The 12,500-nt window shown below is 50.0% G+C and overlaps 1 protein-coding gene across 2 annotated transcripts in view; it reads right to left on the reverse strand.

Moving 5' to 3' along the window:
- The window catches only part of LOC133355810 (oxysterol-binding protein-related protein 6-like), a 190,477-nt gene extending 177,977 nt beyond the window's left edge, over positions 1–12,500 (reverse strand). For both annotated transcript variants that reach the window (XM_061573210.1, XM_061573201.1), the window contains exon 1: positions 12,335–12,500. The gene's annotated coding sequence lies outside the window, so the exon portion shown is untranslated. The remainder of the gene's footprint in view (positions 1–12,334) is intronic.

Here is a 12,500-nt window from a genome sequence, read left to right on the forward strand (position 1 = left end):
GTCCCATAGCGGAGCATTAGGTCAATGTGCAGTCCCCCGGCAGCGCCCTGTGCCAGCAGAGCGGACGTTGTTTCCACGAAGGTATTTGGCCGCTGTGAGTTCCCACGTGAGAAGCCACTTCGGATGAGCGATTGTATGCGACAGCCAGGTCACTTCTGACAAAGCGCTATCTTAAAAAAAAAAAGTTGAATAGTTTCACAGGATACCTGCAAGGCGGCGGCGGCAGCGTGGAGTTGGCCCGCACGTCCACCGGTCGGCATCGACCGATCAGCATCGACCGATCAGCATCGACCGGACGCACCGGTGACGCAGGAGGGGAAGGCTCAGCAGGGGGGGTCCTCTGGGCAGCCGTCCCCCGGCAATGCGCTCAGCCGAGGCGGGAGGGGGAGGGTGGGAGCGATTGTCCACTCAGGCCACTGCTTGCACAAGGACCTCCACTGGGGGGAGCCACAGAGAGCCCCTCTTGGACTGTTGTTTTTTTATCTTCCACGCTGGCCAGACGCCATGGAAGAGGTGGGAGGAACCACTTCGTCCCACCCTTACCGACCTACTGCGGCGCTCACGTTTACACTGCTAAGTGGACAAGAGGTGAGGGGGGGAGGGGTGGTATTTCAAAGAATAATTATATCGACTGCCGTGCCGGGAGATGGAATCGAACCAAAGACCTCTGGCTTGCAAGGGCGGTGTAGCTAACCATTGCACCACTGTGGCAGCATTTATTGCAGAGGGTGTATGGGAAGCTCTTCCTCGATTAAAAACAAAAAAAGGTAAATTAGAAGGATTTTCTTGGAAGAGAATTGCATTCATTTATTTTCTTCCACAACAGCCGTTCTCCGACACACAAAAAACACCACAATCATTACCACGTAGCCGTCCAGGTGGCTCAGCGGTGGAGCGAGCAGCTCGCAACAGCCGCTCTCCGACACACGATGGCGGCGACACCGCCCTGCGAAATTTCCGGAACAGATTTTTCAATTTAACGACGATGGCGAAAGAGCAACGCCTTCATCTCGCCTCCTGGCGATGCCCAACAGCAGCACGGGGAGGTGGGTGGGGGGGTGCGCTCAACGCACAGCCCACCTGGATCACAAGCGCGTTGTCATCGAGGATGGAGTCAGGAAAAGGAGGTGGCGGTGGGTGGGGAACACGTGCAAGACACAGGAGGAGGGGGAGGAAGAGAGGGGGGGGCAGCTTTACTGACTTTTGCATGCAAATTATACATCGCGAAGACACGGCCCCCTGAAGCCATTTGTGTGGAATAATCACCGCCTTTCAACAAGAACATTGCTATACAGGCTGTGGGTAGCAATGAGTACAAACAAAAAACAATCATTACCACGTTGTCGTCCAGGTGGCTCAGCGGTGGAACGAGCAGCTCGAAATTGGGGGTATTGAGAGTTCAAATCCTGGTCGGGGGGCGGGTTGACTCGGCCCATAATCCCACTGGGGTCGATAAAGTGTGCACCGCACGAGCAAAGAAATGTCACTTGCCGCAACCGATGGATGTGGCCGATGACTTTAAGAAGTATTTTCTGTACGTTGAACTTCTTTCGCGCCGTACATGGCCCACAGGTGCTCGTCGGACGTGCGTAGGAAGGACAACAACCTAAACACAAAGAGCAGTTCTAAAGAAATTAGTTTTCAATCGAGATTAGTTAAAAGTGCATCGCTCCAGTGGCTTCCTGATATCGGAAAGGGACACCGTTCCAGACGGCCGCAGAAGCGCATCTGAAAGCAGCGCGATGCAGTGACCGCCGTTGTTTGATGGCCCAGCAGCCGCTACGAGAATCACCGAAGATGCGCGTGATGGTTTATGCTTCTTGACGAGATCAGCGAGGTGTCGTGGTGCATTTGTCGCAAGCACTTTGTGTGTAACGAGCGCAAAGTAAGTTGTACTTGAAACAATAATAGGTTTTACTCTTTCTTGCAATCCCCCCCCCCCCCCCCCACGTCATTACTCAGAATGCTCCATGTTAAAAACCGGCATCGTTGTGATAAACAAGTCAGTATCTAACATGAGGATTCTGCCGTGGTGTTAATGGTTAGCACACCGGACAATACAGAGTTTGCTGGCAGTTGAAAAAAAATGGTGCAAGCTTCTAATACAATAACTGCTTATTAGTTGCGTGGTGGTAATAATAATAACACACTACCCAAGACGCTGCATTCATATGTAACTCTCTCTTCTTCCGGTGTTGTGAGGTATTCCTTGTCACGTGATGATACCCAAGAGATGACAACCCCAGGCTACGCGAGGCTTTGGTGGCAAACTTAAAGAGTTTGTTTATTTGTTTAATGAATTGTTTATTTTTGTTCTCAAAATGTATGTTTGGATTGCGCACTGTCAGTCCCGTGTCGAGACAAATAAATCTCCAATCGGAGCTCTCGCGGTCCGCAGTGGTGTGGCTACAAATAGCTGCAGGGCGGCTCCCAAAAGTTGACAGAACTACGACTGATGACACTCAACTATCGACAAATGTGTCCTGCACGTACCGTTTGCGATTCCCTGCAACGAGCGTTTGTCGCTTGGCAATCAAACCAAACCCATTAACGATTCGAACTAGAATACTGTATGCTGAATTAAAGCGACAAACTAAATTGATAAATTGAACAATACTAGACACGCACATATTCATTTTACAGTCTCGTGAATGTCGTGGCCACGAATGCTCGCAGCGGGGTCATGTGACCCAATTAGATACAACACATATACGAACGGAACAAAAAATGACCGACGAAATGTACGTCGAGACGTACAATACATATTCGTAAAACGAGTCAACGAAATCCTCACACCTCCAATCGACTTCCCCGAAACCTGATTTCATCAAAAGAGGCTGAAAGCCAAATTCAAATCGAGGATGTCAGCTGGGCCGGCTCGGTTGCCTCGAAAATGAGATTAGCTCCACGAGCTAACGTCGTGTGGGCTATTCAATCACCCCCCACCACCACCCCCACCACCATCGCGCTCGTGACAAAAGTGCCACAACAGCACTGCGGCTGTCCTTGAGTGTAAAGGAAGAGTGGCACAGACTCAGCGGAAATTGCATTGGCACTGGGCCGAGCCAAAGCAGAATGGTGCGCTACACACACTGACGAAATCAAAGCCCCCCCCCACCCCCCCTGGCTTTATAGAGCCCCTTGAGTGATGTCGACTTAGTCACCGATTGCTAGCGCGTCGGATGAATAATGCCGATTTAAATTACAAAAACTGCAGTAAATATCTGTGCGCGCAACAGACAAAGCCCCATTGCCCCCCCTCCCCCGTGTTGAGCGTCACCGTTCTATTGTGCAAAAGACGTAGGCCCGAGCGAGTGTCTCTCTCGCCCAAAAGAAGATGGTGCTCACATTCATTGCCGGCTTTGAGCCAGCCGTGGAAATTCCACATTGCAGGACCAACACCGCAGGACCATTTTCAAAAGTAGTTCTGGGTTGCCATCTTCCAGGGCTGCACAACACTCGGAGTTCCAAAATGTTACTTCTGTATATGCGTGTATGTGTGTATGTTGAACTTCTTTCGCACCGTACGTAGCCAACTGGGCTAATCGGAGGTGCGGGGAAAGGACAACTAAACACAAAAAGCTGTTTTAAAGAAATTAGTTTTCAATCTAGATTATTTAAAAGTGCAAAGCGCCAGTGGCTTTCTAATATCGGAAAGCCACTGGAAGGAAAAGCGTTCCAGACGGCCGCAGAAGCGCACAATTTGGTGAAAGGACACGACTTTACGAGCACATTATCGTCATCTCTGCAGCGTTCATCTGCGTCAGAGCCACTGTGGAACTTTCCCATTCCTATGAATCGATCTTTGGATGGCCACTCCTGACTTCCAAAAGGAAATAGCGTTGCCAATCTTTTTATCAAGCCTCAAGGGCCAAGTGGACTCGGGACCGGGTTTGAGTCATGTGCTCTCACCACCATGCCACACGGGTATAAGCGTCGACGCACATTAATACGGTCTGTACATTCATTGTCTATCCGTACCGTATCTGTGCGGGTAAGGGGGCACTGTTGGACTATTTAAAATTATAAAAAAATAAAAAATATTTACCAGGTAAAGTCCACCAAACAGATAGCTGTTTTTTCAGAGGCAACCTGGCCACAAACGATAGCTCAATGAAGTGGCTTATCGCGTGGATATTTATAGCAGCCAAATATTATAATCGCGTTTTGATTCTAAATGTGAAGGGAAAAACCGGAGGACCCGGAGAAAAATCCACATGACCACGGGGAGAACATGCAAACTCCAAATACACAGCAGGCATCAGGGTTGGGATCAAACCCACGACCTCCTGTATAACCAGGCGAGGCAGATACCATAATCTCACCACCGACGAGATGATCCAATGTGAATAAAATTCCAGTACAACGTTGTGATGCTATTAAGGGTTTTGCCTTTGTGAAAACCCGCCACATATAATTTGTACTGGACATCTGTGAAAAAGACCTTGAAAGCTCATCGAATTCCTCCAGTATAAATACATATTCTGATTATGGAGACCCTATCCAGAACAAACAGGGGACTAAACCCACGTGGGCCAAATGTGCCACCTCGTCGAATCTCGACCGCCCTTTTGATCTCGCAACCTTCGCCGGGCTGCAAGCGAAGCGTTCTAACCGCGAGCGCCACGCATCGAAAAGGCGGCGCTGAGTTGTAATCACGACCTTTGTAATAAAATCAATGATTATAGCCGCAAATAATGCCCCCCCCCCCCCCATTGGTGCACGACGAGCGGGCATGTCAAGCGGCCCGTGGCGTCACGACGGTGCCCTCCACCCCAGAGCCCCTGCCCACAGATGAATCACGTTGCCGTTCAAGAGCACCCACGCCCACGCTTCTAACGATGGCCCTGCCAAGCAGCAGCCGGAAATGATCTGCAGCTGCGACAACGAAAGGTACAATATTATCACGGGCGGGATTACGTGTGCGATGCCCAATACTGCATAGTCGCTGCCATATCCAGAAGAGGTTTATGGGTTAGATCGCGTAAATATAAATGCGTCGTTAAATCCGCCACCAACCGACAGAACCAACTAGTAAGGGGTTTGTCACGTAAACAAAACGTGCCAATTCGTTACTAGTACAGCACACCGGTGTTTTGGTGAGTAAACCCACAATATTAACATTTCGAGTACAACGTTTCGCCAGTAATTACAACCAGCGTCATCAGGCGACAGCCAGGATTGGTGGAGAAATATTTTTTTCCAGAAAGCCTACGTATTAATTCACTGCCATAATTTTCATTTTTCAAGCCCCATTTTGTAATGGCCTTGTGTCAAGGGCGTTTTCTTGCTACACCGTTGTGGGACCGCCTCACCCACCCGGATGGCTGCAGAAGTATCGCAGCATTGCAACCCTCTACAACAGGGATTACTGCAAAGACGATTACTGCTCGCACACGAGCTGTGTGGAACGACACGCTGAACATGCTGCACAAGGACACGCGTGGAGACGGCACGGTGAGATGGGTTCACGCTAAGGCACCCAGATGCACTGTGGCATCGCAGGGCTGTGCAGGTGTAGCACGGTTTGGCTACGCGCAGTGCGAAATAAGTTCAACATACATGCATACGGACATCATGAGGAGGTCTTCATCTAGCATTGGATAGACCACAGATGATGATGATGCTTCCATCATTTTATTTATTATTGTTATATTCGCTGGGTGGCGCTGTGGCTGTGGCATTCAACGCACCATTGGAAGGTTGCAAGTTCAAATCCTGGTTGAGGGATGGATCAGCCCATCGTCCCTCTGGGGTTGATGCAAATGAGTACCAACTTTATTGCAAAGCCGACGGTGGCTATTGTATTACTCTATTTTTTTTACTTTTTTTTACTATGTTTTCGTTTACCAGATAAGGCCCACTGGGCTATACAGCTCTGTGTTTAGAAGTGACCTGGCAACATATGGTAGTTCGACGGAGTGGCTTATCGTTTGGAGATTTACAGCAGCCATATCCTCGAAGCGCATGCTTCTAAATGTGGAAGGAAAAGCGGAGGACCCCGAGACAAAATCCACGTGACCACGGGGAGAACATACAACCTCCATATATTCAGGAGTCGTCAGGGTCAGGATCGAAAGCACTACCTCCTGTATACCAGGCGAGGTAGTTAACATCTCACCATCGTGGCGTATGGAGAGACTGATCCCCACCACGGGAATGTGTAATTGTCTCCGCTGTCCCAAGGCCACCAAGGGAATCGAGTGTTGCCCCCTTGCACGTACGAGCAGGTAGACACAGAGTTTGTCGTTGGATGCATGGGGGTGGGGATCACTCTGACGCTCGTCATAGCGCAATGCAGTGGAGAGTGATGGCTGAACCAGTCCTGTGCACCCGCTTCACCGATGCGCAATGACCAGTGTGGGGACGTATGGCCAAAACAACCCACAGGACCGAAATGATGTGGGAAAAGCGTCATCCAGCAGTGGATTGACAATGACAGTAAGTAATAATGATTTATATTTTTTACCACACGCAGATGAGCTTGCACTTCCCAACTTTACACTCGTATATAACCGATCATGAAATACAGACAATATTGTTTATTGTCATTGTTATTGAACATTTACCATTCCGCCCCCTATGTTCACTCGTACCAGGAACGTAACACCATTTTCCCCATTGGAACGAGGTTTCTGCATTCGCGAATTCCTGCTTTTTTCGAACGTAACCCTCGTGAATGGAGAGCGTTTACTCTACACCGATGTACATATATATAAAACTACATATAGAGACAAAGATTCCCAAGCCTCCACACACACAGACAGGCGCGCATGAACAAACATGCAAAGATCCCCTGTTTAACCTGACAGAATATCATTGGGGCAAGTATCCTTGTCACCACCTACTAAGGGTGGCACAGCGAGAAGTGAGGGTGGCACAGCTAGAAGTGGGGTTGGCAAGCAATCGTGCACACGTGCAGCCTGTTTGCCAGCCCCAGTGCTGGATGAGGGCCTCTCCGCGTCTTTACGACCTACGAGGATTGCTTCACCATACTTCACCGCACGGGTTGGTGAAGGTGGATGGACAGAACAATGGATTTTGCTGTATCCGTCACCGTTGTTTCGCTATAATTGATGTACCGCGGCGTATTGATGTTTACACACAGCACGAGGTGTTAATTTACACGGAGCACCGGGTATTCACATGCCGCTTGTCACTGCTTTTGTGCCTGGCAAGGAATTGAATGCCACTGCACAAAGATTCCACCGTATCGCCTTAACATAATCTTGGGGCAAGTGCTGTTAGCGAGCACATACGAAGGCCAGCACGGCACACAAGGGGGTGGGGGGTGGCCAGCACCAGTGGCGATGTTGACACATCGCACCAGGTACTCGTTTAAGGCCGAGTCGACCTAGGAGAGGCCCAGGTCCAGTTTAGATATTGGCCACTGTTTATTGGTCGTGAACGGGAATGAAACTCGGCTCACCGGGTTTGGAGCGCAGTGCGCTAACCACTGCGTGCGACTGCTCCACACTGCACAGACAAACACACAAACGCCGTAGCAATAAAAAAAAGTACATCATCATTTAATGATTATGCTCATTTACCCATGAACAGCTCGCAGAGTCTCAATAATTTTTTCAGGAGAGATCCTGCCAATTATTCGCAGTGCGGGGCGATAACATTCGGTAATGTTTCAGCATCGGGATGTTTGGCCATCGCCGGGTTACAAGGAATTTATTTGTTGTAGCCATGAGAGGAAAGCAGAGAACCTGGAGGAAATCCACGCAGCACAATGGGGGAGAACATACAAACCTGCGCACAGGGGCTGTCCATAAATGACGTCACGCGATTTTTGACCCCCACTGTATGGTCACTGATGCTCTAACTTGTAAAGTCTGCCTCTGGACACCATATACATTTGGAGTTCCCACTTGCACACGATGGGGGCCCATGAGCGTGGCGATGGGGTCCGTTAGCTCGGCTCGCGCCAACAACAACAGAATCTGTAAATGACGAGACAAACCCATCACAAGAGAATGATAGTGCAGGCTGGAAAACCAGCAACACGCAAGCACGTGTAAAATCCATAATGTGTGCTCTATGTCATTCAGGAGATGAAAACGGCAAGGCTAATTATTGTAGCGCTGGATTTATTGTTTTGTGGAAACGCTTTGATTCATTTGGCAAGTTTTCACCAGGATGAGTTCCTGTAAGCAACACAATCTTATAATGCCCTGTGGTTTCATTCGCCACCGCGCACCTCTGAGTAGCGTGGTTGGTTACGTACGGCGCGAAAGAGGTTCAACATACACACACACACACAGAGTGATGATACTACCCCCCTCCCCCATTCAGAGACAGAGATATTCACCCTTTATATGGGGCCGTCCATAAATGACGTCACGTGATTTTGGACGATTTTGACCCCCCTCCCGCCATCGTCACACGACGTCACAAAAAGTCAGACCCCCCCCCCCTCAAAGATAACGTCACAAAGCTCTGCCCCCCCCCACCCCCCAAATAAATAAATAAAACATGCTTCAAATCGCTTTAAACTATTGTCATTGTAGTGCGTATTTAATGTGGCGCTGCACTCTGATGTTGTAGGAGAAAACATTTATTAAAACGTCTATTTTATTAAGTAGAACGTGTTGTATATATTTATTTAAAGTTGCGCATTTTGATGTGACGTCACATTTCTCAAATCCCCCCCCCCCCTCGTCACACATCGTCACAAATGTCTGACCCCCCTAAGTGCGTGACGTCATTTATGGACGGCCCCTATAGACCCCCCTATAGACATTTCGACTGATGGGGAAGTGCTGCTCGTGAGAACGTATTAAGGCCGATATAGCACTCAAAAGAAGTGATGTGCCCAGCAGCATGCCAAGCTGCCTTCGTCTCCCCAGTACTGTAAGTATGTTGAACTTCTTTCGCACCGTACGTAGCCAATTGACGTATGGCCAAGTTGACCAAGGTGAGGCCTAGGACCAGTTCAGATATTCACCACTGGAACTGAACTCAGGTCACGAACCTCTATTATTATTAAGTCAATGTAATGTTCTGCTCAAATGAGCACTGAGTTAGTAGTAGTCATCTCCTGTCTTGCAGCCCTGAGCCAGCCATGGAAATAAAAAAATGCCTATGGGAAGGGCTTCATAGAATAACCACTGCCGACGTGCCCACAAAGTGGTATATGTATTTTATGCACCCCAAATGGATGATAGGCTGAGTCAACCCCAAACGGGAGTTGAACTCAGGGACTTCCGATTGCGAGCTGCTCCCTCTGCCGATGAGCCACCTGGCCGGTTTGCATTTAGACAGGAAATTCAAAGGATAAATGTAATCGAAAGCCTTCCCGCCCCACCCCCCCCATTTTGACTCACGCTTACAGGTGCTGTAGTGGCTATATAATACTGCATAGATTATGGATGACACACTCGCACACATCAAACCTCTCCGCTTTCATAGAGCGGAGCCTCAAATCCCCGTCACGCTAGCTGGCCAGCAACTCAAAGCGGCCGATCAACAACCCTGGGCCACCTTCGGACACATTATTTGGTGGCGTCGCCCCTGTTGTTGCTGCTGCTGCTGCGTTGGCAGTCATGCGCACAAGCACAATTAAGAATAACAACAAAAAATACCCACCTCAATACATTATACTCTTTGCTTCTTTCGGTAAAGTCACGTAGGTGAAAAATAAAAAAGTAATAAAAATAAGTAAAAGTAAATTAATTCACGACATTTCGATTGCAACACAAGTAATCATCATCAGGTGTGAAAACCACAGCAAGAACATTTTTTACTGAAGTGGGAGAGAAGCTGGGATTAAGGAGGTTATTTATTTTTTATTTTATTTTTCACCGACGTGACTTTACCGAAAAAACCAAAGCGTATGGATCCTTGCAGTCACGAAAACTTCAAATCTAGAATCAATACATTATGTAAATAATATAAAGTAATAGGCGACGTTTCGGACAATGCTTCTCCTTCATTGCACACAGAGACGAGAGCAGGGGAGGGGGGTGTAGTAATAAGCGCTGGAGACTGCAGTTTACACCGTGGGGGCTGATAAAAAATGTATTTTTAAAACCTGTTTTCTGACGCCAAGCTTTTAAATTGGCATATAATGCAATTTAGAACGCGGGCAATATTTCAAACAAATCACCCTGAATCCAATGAATAGTTAGTTTCCTAATTGTGCAGTCGCTATTAAAGGTAACATGTATGTACATTTAACTTTTTTCGCACCGTACGTAGCCAAATAGCCAACGGAATGGAGGGAGGCACGATGACCTCATGGGAGACTCAGCCGAACGCCCTCCTCCTGCTGCCGGCTCCTCCGCGCCGCCCCGTAAACTCTGCACCGCGTTGCATCACCACATTGCCAATGGCTCCTCATCCCCCACGCACACACACACACGTGGCAGATGTCATCATCACCGATGGTGCCACCGGCGCGACTGCAGAGATGAACGTCGGGAGCAACGTGGTTCCCCACTCTGCTCGCTGCCCGCTCCCGGCGTGAGCAATGAACGGGGGACGCGACCACGGCAGCGATTGATTAATCAGCTCACACAGTCGAATGTCTGGACGAGCCCCAGACAACGAGAGGCAGAGAGAGGGAGTGAGGGGAGAGGGAAGGGAGGGAGGGAGATGCTGGCTGGTTAGACGCATGCACCGCCGGGGGATATTGCGCAGCACAGCAACGCCAGAAGGTGGGGGGGGGGTGACGTCAACTCACGGCAGCCACGTCAAGGGCGGCAGCAGCAGCATCAGCATCATCAGCATCATTCCCTCCAGAGCCGCCGAGAGCCCCCCCCCCCACCGCTCATCGCTACCACGCACGAACGCGCCGCCACCACCACGCACCGCAAACAGCAACCGCGTTTCATATTGATGGCGATGTGGCCCTTTGCTCGCGTGGCGGAGAGAGCGGTGGACGCGGCGGTTTAGCGCACTGCACCACCGAAGCCGCGCGAACCCGAAGTTCGACTCCTGGCCCCGGCTTCACTGAACAGCGACAGCGCCGAGTGATGTCGTGCGCACGGGCTGTGCACCGAATCCTCTCCGCTCCCCCCCCCCCAACGCCCACCCACGCCCGAATCGTCGTCGATGCGCAGTGACCGGCGTGGTGAAGTATGGCGAAACTCAAAACGATCCTCCGCACACAGAGGGGCCCCCCATTCATCCAGCAGTGGATTGGCAAAGGGCCACAGCGATGATAATGATTAACCCCCCCCCGTAGGCTCAACGTCGCTCACGCGAAGATGCCACCAGCTGCGAGGCAGCTGTTAATCGCACACCGCAATGTTGTCACGGGTCTAGCGCCACACAGGTAATGTGCTGGTAGCAGGTAGTTAATAATGTACAGAGAGCGCCGTAGTGGTGTTCTTGTTGTACCTATGGGGCACCGTTCTCTACGCAGTGGTTCTGTTCACACCCGAGTTGGAGCCGCTCGATATTTGCTGCTAGAACGCGTTAGAAGAGAGCTCCTGTGCAGAGCGAGCTGCTGCTGCTGCTGCTGCTCCTATACAACGGCACAATGAGGGGTGGACACAAAAATTGAAAGACTGCTGGACAAACAGTAATGGGACATGTCTAACGATCGTGACTTAACAACCAATCGCACATTGCGCGAATCTGCTGAATTAAAAGCCGAGATTCTTGGGGTTGTTGTCGTTTTCACTGCTGCGTTGAGTGCCGGTCCTATGTGAGTGAATCCACTGAATGCCATCTGCATTGCTTTGTATTGTATTCACTCCGTTGGCCATAATCCCGAATAACGCGTGTTGCGCTCCATCCACTCCTGTGTTGGGCTGTCGATCGTGCTCATCTCACGTCAATTACTCCGGCGTGAACACCGCACGGTCCGAAGGCGAGAGCGACGCAATCCGCTGCTACAATTCCCACGTGAGATGCGTTCGAAACTCGGAGTCCCCGCTACCACATCGCGTGCGTGCGTGCGTGATGCACTTAAGCCGGTGAAAAATAATACAATTAAACTTACATCTCTCTGCTCACACGGTCTGTGCCCGATTTATGCATTTAGTGCAGCGTTATTATATATACACACACACACGAGGTCGGCTTGCTGCATTGCGTATGAATTTAAAGATGAGAGATGAAATTATTGTGCACAGTTAAAAATCAAATATCCCTTCGGCTCGGATGAATCCACAGCAAACAACACGCTACAACACCAACGCTCTTAAAGCACAACAGCGCATTAGCCAAAGCAGTCCTAAACCTGCCCAGTGTAAGCCCAACAAATGAAGAAGACCCCCCCCACACACACACACCCCGTAGTCGACTTTATCCAATCCCTTGCAGCCCTTTGAACGCAAAGCCGGTAGCGGTCTCAGCGCGGGTTGTTCGTGGCACGTACCTTCTTCACTTCACGGTGAAGAGTGTGTGCAGCAGCAGCAGGAGGAGGAGGGGGGGCCCTGCTGCATCTCCTACTTCACACGCGCGCACGGTGCCCCTGACGGCGGTGATATCGGTCGTAGCAGCAGCAGCAGCTCCGGGCTGCATCAGCAGCAGCAGCAGCACTG

Source organism: Lethenteron reissneri, chromosome 7, assembly GCF_015708825.2.
Source record: "Lethenteron reissneri isolate LAM-NWPU_2019-01 chromosome 7, ASM1570882v1, whole genome shotgun sequence".
NCBI lineage: Eukaryota > Metazoa > Chordata > Hyperoartia > Petromyzontiformes > Petromyzontidae > Lethenteron > Lethenteron reissneri.